This window comes from Sciurus carolinensis, chromosome 4 (assembly GCF_902686445.1).
Source record: "Sciurus carolinensis chromosome 4, mSciCar1.2, whole genome shotgun sequence".
NCBI lineage: Eukaryota > Metazoa > Chordata > Mammalia > Rodentia > Sciuridae > Sciurus > Sciurus carolinensis.
This window is the reverse complement of record NC_062216.1, coordinates 175,427,301-175,433,650: the sequence shown is the minus strand read 5'-3', so window position 1 is coordinate 175,433,650 and position 6,350 is coordinate 175,427,301. Positions and strand designations below refer to the sequence as shown.

At 51.2% G+C, this 6,350-nt stretch overlaps 1 pseudogene; it reads left to right on the top strand.

Annotated features, from left to right (window-relative positions):
• Positions 1-974: 974 nt before the first annotated feature.
• On the top strand, positions 975-5,191 carry LOC124982990 (small ubiquitin-related modifier 2-like; annotated as a pseudogene).
• The last annotated feature ends 1,159 nt before the right edge of the window (positions 5,192-6,350 follow it).

Sequence of the window (6,350 nt, the reverse complement as noted above, 5' to 3'; positions counted from 1 at the left end):
GCCTGTCATTAGCTATTCCCCATGAAAGGCCTAATGTTCAGCATTTAAAAGTCCCCCCGATGCTGTCAGAGTTCATAAACATGCTCTTTTATTAAGGAATTAGCATTGCCGTGTGGGCTTGGGGAGTGTGGCAGGAAGCCAGGACCCCGCCCGGGGGCAGGCAGGGCTCCTGCTGGTGGTAGCAGCAGACACACCAGTGCCCCTGCCCACAGAGCAGGAGGTGGGGGACCCAGGAGAGCAGGAAGGGCGGATCCGCTCCCCGGAGCCAGGGCACGCATCCCCAGCCAGGCTCTGGTGGGACGGGGTCACCACCACCCAGGGAGGGCCGCCCCGGGGAGCCCAGGCAGACACTGCCTGCCGCAGCCACCCACGCCCCTCCCTCCTCACTGCGGGTCAGGGTTGGCTTGGGGTCTCGGTTCTGCCCCCACACACTGGGACAGTTCCCCTGCAGTGCCATGGGGACACAGATGCCCGAGGGGATGCGAGGGTCCACATGGGCACTGCGGAGGGCCGAGGGGTTCTGCGCACATGGCCTGGGACTGACCGGCTCAGGGGCAGGAAAATGCCTGTTTTCCCCTCGCATTACCTGTGAGGCGTCCCAAGGGGACCAGAGCACCAGGGTCCTGCCGCTCGCCAGCGTCAGGGGGACTTGGAGGTGGGCCAGACCCCTCCGGTTCACAGCCCAGCTGCATGTCGCAGGAACAATGTCCACTGTTGGACTCTGCCCCTGAGCTGACCCCACCATGCCTGGCAAGGAAGTCGGTGAGAGCCCCCAGCGTGCGCCTCGTGACCAGCCATCAATGGACGGCAACGTGATGTTTTAATTTTGGAAGATACTTTTTGTATCAAGATTACGTTTAACGTAAACACGTAAGTTTTGTTATTGTGACAAGTGCTTCTTCATTATTTTAAAATAAACCAGAAGCGCAGAACAATCTTGGCCAGGCCGATGCTTTCAGATGTCCCAGGTCAAGATGCTCAACTCACGCACGAGGCGCTTTCAGGGAGACGAAGGTACACCACCTGAAGCCCACGCGCATGCGATGTAGATGGAAAGGAAGGGTGGGGCAGACACACCACGCTGTCGCCCATCAGGGGACAGCGGACTAACCAGGTGCTGCTCGGCGGGGTGGACCTCAGAGCCGAGAGTCGCCAGGCAAGAAGAGAGCGTCACACAAGGCCAAGGCATGGCCGTCCAGGAAGGCGGCGACTCCGAACACTGAGAGCCAACAATGGAGCAGAGCATAGGTGGCCACACTGACAGGACAGCAGAGAGAGACAGAGGAGTCCACCGCTGTAGCCGGGGAGCCCACAGCCCACACCAGGAGTGCACAGGCCAGAAGGCAGAGGAGCGGCTCTGCACCCAACAGGGGTCTCCCCAGCAGAACACACTCCCTAGGAACACCACCCGGCAGGCCGCGCTCACGTCACAACCAGCTACAGATTCAGAGGAATGGAAGTCACCGGTGCCCGCCTTCAGACCACAGTGAAGTTAGGTGGCCGTCCGTGACAGAACTCAACCGGGAGATCCACGGACATGCGGACTGAGCAACGCAGTCCTAAATAGCACAGGGTTGGAAAAGAAATCTCAGGAGGGGTTTTAAGATACTGTGAATTAAGTGGAAATTCAAAACTGGTGGGCTGCAGAGCCGGCAGAGCTGTGGGGTGCGGGCCCGGCACTGAGGAACCAGGAGAGGAGTCAGACCTACAGCAACCGCGGTTTGCTCCTCGGGAAGGTACCAAAGGACAAACCCGATCCAGACACGCAGCAGCGGAGACGCCATTAAAACCAAGGCAGAAGCAATGGCATCGGAATCAGACACGAGCCAGAGAAGGGAAGGATTCAAATTCCAGTGTCGGAAAGAGGCCGTCACTCAGAGGCCTGGACGCCGAAGCGTGGGAAGTGGTGGTTGCCAACAGCTCTGTCCGCATGTTTGTGGGCCTCGCTGACGTACAACGCTTCCCTGAAAGGCAGGATCTGCCAAAACTCACAAAGAAGCAGACCGTGTGAGCAGGCCCACAGCTACCAGATAAGGGGAACCAGTAATTAGTGACATTTCTAAACAGAAAGCCACAGGCCCAGATGGGCTGGCTGATAAGTTCTCCCCAGAATCTAAAGAAGAAGCTATTCCAATTCCCTACAATGTCAGAGCAGAAGCTAAAGAGGTGCTTTCTAACACGTTCCATGAGGTCAGCATCGCCCCAACATCAAAGCCAGGCGGAAGCATTGCAGGAAAAGACCCACAGCCCACCGCGCTCATGAACAGAGGCAGAGAGCTCTGTGGGGTGCGCACGAGTCAAACCCAACGATGCAAAAAAGAATCACACAGCACACCAAACGGCTTTATCCCAGGTACACAAGTCTGGTTCAACACCAAAAACCCATTAATGTCATCCATCACATCAACAGGCGAAAAGTAGCATGACAGGGTCGCATCAGCAGATGCAGAAAGACATTTGAAAAATCACCAGCTCGGAATAAAACCTCTCAGTAAACTGGAGACAGAGAACTGCCTCAACCTGACAGAGAACATCCACGGGAAGCCCACGGCTGATGTCGCGCCTGCCCGAAGAAACCCAGATTTCCTGTTAAGGTGAGAACAAGGTCAGGGGTCCCCGTCCACCGTTCTCACCTCGCCTGGAAGCCCTGACTACGGGACAAGACAGGAAATACAACGTCTGAAGACTGAGAAGGAAGACATGAAGCTGACTGTGCAGATGAGATGCTGGTCTGTGTGGAAATAGGAAAGACCCTCCAAACCTCTACGGGAGCTACCCGGACTCTGCAGGGTTGCAGCGCCAGGCAAAGGCACCAAGGTCAGCGCTTCCCTCGGCGACAGTCACGAACAAGTGGATTCAGAATTGAAAACATAAAACCCTTGGCTATAGCAATCCAAAAATGAAATGCTTACATATAAAGCCAATGAAGTATGTACGAGAGCTACGTAAGGGAAACTGAGACTCCGACGGAAGACAGGAACCAGGACTAAAGATGGCAGGCCCGGGGAGTTCTTCCCAACTGGACCTGAAGACCGCTTGGCATCCCAGCAGAATCCCAGAGACTTGCTGCAGGGTGTGGGTGGTCTGGCCCTGACGGGCACAAGAAGAGGCAGAAGACCCAGAGCAGATGCTTCAGGTTTGCAGAGCATTTGGAAGACTGACATTCCCTGGCTCCAAGACGTACGGGGAAGTCGCCTAACGCAGCCGGAGTGCACTAATGAAGGGCAGACCCCGACGGGAAACCAAAAGGATGGGGGCCCGTGAGCAAACCACGTCACACAATCCCCGGACAGGGCGTTCCCCTCCGCCCAAACCAGCAGAATAGGGAACTCTTAGGAGAAACTCCAGGTAACCTTGGGTGTGGCGATGGCTTTTAGGATACAACACCAAAGACGCAATCCTGAAAGGAATCATCGAGAGGCTGGACATGGTTAGAGAGAACTGGCAAGGCCAGCCCCAGACTGGGAGAAAGAGTTTGCAAAAGGTAGACCTGGTCAAGGGCTGTGTGTGGTGTCCAGGGTTCTTAAACTCTGCAGTAAAACAGCAACACGAAGATCTAAAAGTGAGCACAAAACCCAAACAGAAGCCTCACAAGGTGACACATGTGAACAGCAAACCATCAGGCAAAAACGTCACGGGAGTCACAAATTAGAATGAGAGAACCCGGAGCAGGGCCACCCCAGGGCTGGCAGGGTGTGGACAGCAGCAGCTGCCCTGGAGGCTGGGCTCAGAACTCGTGGCACAGGGAGAGCTGAGTGTCTCCTACAAGGCTCACCATCGTTTCTCGACGCCACTCAGCAGGGACGCTCACCATGTACTCGAATCCCCTGAAACAGTCCCTTCAGCAGTGGACACAGGGTGCCCCACCTTCATAGGAACCACGACTCCGGAGCACCCTCCGCCCTCCACGGTGGTGGCCAAATGAACTGGTCCCTGAAGACCACGGAAGACCATTCAGTGCCACAGGCAGTGAGCCTGTCCACAAGCCAGGAAAGTCATGGAGGAGCCTCAGGTGGCAGAAGCCAGCCTGAGAGGCCACAGACTGTGCCACCCACATGCCACCATCTGGGCTGGAAAAGCCGTGGAGCCCCAGAAAGGCCAGTGGTGGCCTGAGGGGGAAGGAGGTGCTGCGTTGGGGACACGCGTCACCACACACACGCACAGGCTCCTGGCAGCTCCCTCGAGCCAGGGACTCCAGTGACCACGGGTTGGTCAGCTCATCCGTGGGGACCAGTGCCCCGGGGTCCTGCTGGGGGCGCCATGTGTTCTGGAACAGGGGTGGCGTGGGTCACGTAGGAAGTCCCTTATGCTCCGCTTAGTTTTTATTTCTTTTCATTTAACTCACTTTGGCTGTGAACCTAAAACTGCTCTAAAAATGTAGGTTTAAAAAATGTTTTAAAAGAAAGTGACAAGAATTTCCCCAAATTGTTCAAATACATTAATCCACAGATTTAGGGGGCCCACTGAGGACCAAGAGGTCAACAAGGTAAAACTTAGAGCTGGACACAGGAAGCAGCTACCTTTTAGAACACTTTTTTATTTGTTCTATTTACTTGTACCTGACGGTAGAAGGCATTTATGCATTGATAAATCATACATACGTACGTGGAGTGTAATTTCTCATTTGTCTGATTGTACAAGTTGTAGGATCACATGGGTCATGCAGTCATATAGGTACATAAGGTAATAATGTCTGTGTTAATATTCATTTCATATCAAGAATGTTAGAGCAGGGAGCTGCTTGTGTGCTCGTTGGGTGTGGACCTGGTACCTCTTTTGTGAAGTGGCAGCTGAGGAGACTCCGACGCTCGCCACGGCCGACGAAAAGCCCAAGGAAGGAGTCAAGACTGAGAACAAGGATCATATTAACTTGAAGGTGGCGGGGCAGGATGGTCTGCGGTGCAGTTTAAGATTAAGAGGCAGACACCACTTAGTGAACTAATGAAAGCCTATTGTGAACGACAGGGTTTGTCGATGAGGCAGATCAGATTCCGATTTGATGGGCAGCCAATTAATGAAACAGACACATCTGCACAGTTGGAAATGGAGGATGAAGATACAATTGATGTGTTCCAGCAGCAGACAGGAGGGGTCTACTAAAAAGGGAACCTGCTACTTTACTTCAGAACTCTGCTCCTATAGACCAAGAATACATTCTTAATTAGAAAACTGCAATTTGGTTCCACCACATCCTGACCACTACAGTATAGTTTTCTCTGTTCTTTCATTTCCCCCTTCCCCATTCCTTTATTGTACATAAAGTAACTGGTGTATGTACACAAGAATATTGCATTTTTTAAACTAAATGGCCAATGATATGTTTTGATTGACATCAAATGGAGATGGGATGGGGAAAAATGCTGGTTCTGTGAAATTATCTCCTTTCTCCATTAGTGGCATGCTCATTCAGCTCTGATCTTTATATTCCAGTAAGTTATTTTGCTCTCACTGTTTTAACAAAAAACAAAAAACAAAAAAAAAAAAAAACCTGAACAACATAAAAATCCTTGCATGCCTTGTTCAATTGGAAAATTTTAATGTTTTTCATTTATCATTGTAAAACCAAAGACGATTTTATAACTTTTTTGTACGTAGCTGTTACATGTAAGGCAATCTGTCTTTAAGTAGGGGTAAATTACTCTTAAAAAAAAAAGATTCCTAAATAGTTTTCCCTTTGAGTCAAGTGTCTTGTTGTTTAAATAACCTTCTTGTTTAAAAAAAAAAAAAAAAAAGACTGTTAGAGCAAAAGTCAGAATTCATTCTCACTTTGTAAGAAATGCTGACAATCATAAGTACAGTTGCAAAAAATATGATTTTCATTGCATTTAAATATTGACAAAAAAAATCATTGCCTTGCTATTTAAAATATTTGTAATGTGGTGTAGGCGTATGGTCATTGATGCCACGTATCATCCATTTTTTTAGAGGCTCAGTAGTTCCTGTTGTAAGTGGAAGTTGAAACGACACGCTTGTTTTCTTACTTCACACTCATATTCTGGTCCAGCTCTGCACAAGACCATGGCCTAAGGCAGCGTGGCTTCCGGCAGAGAGTTTGTTAAAGCCTCGTCCCAGCCTGTCGCCGTGCAGAGACGCCTGCCCACAGGCAAGCTTCGATTTCCAAGTGCTAGGAGAGGTTTCTAGCCTGAGTTCATATCCATTGTTAGCAACACGGATCAGAGCCACATGGATGTATCAGGTGTTTTGATAGGTAACTACCAACAGATCTAGGTCTCAGCGCGTCCTCTGGTGAGGTGATAGGCTCTCCGCACTGGGGTCATGTCCCCTAGATGTGTGAGGAACGGCTGCAACAGCACAGCGTTCAGCCTCCTCTATCCTGAAGTTCAATCTCA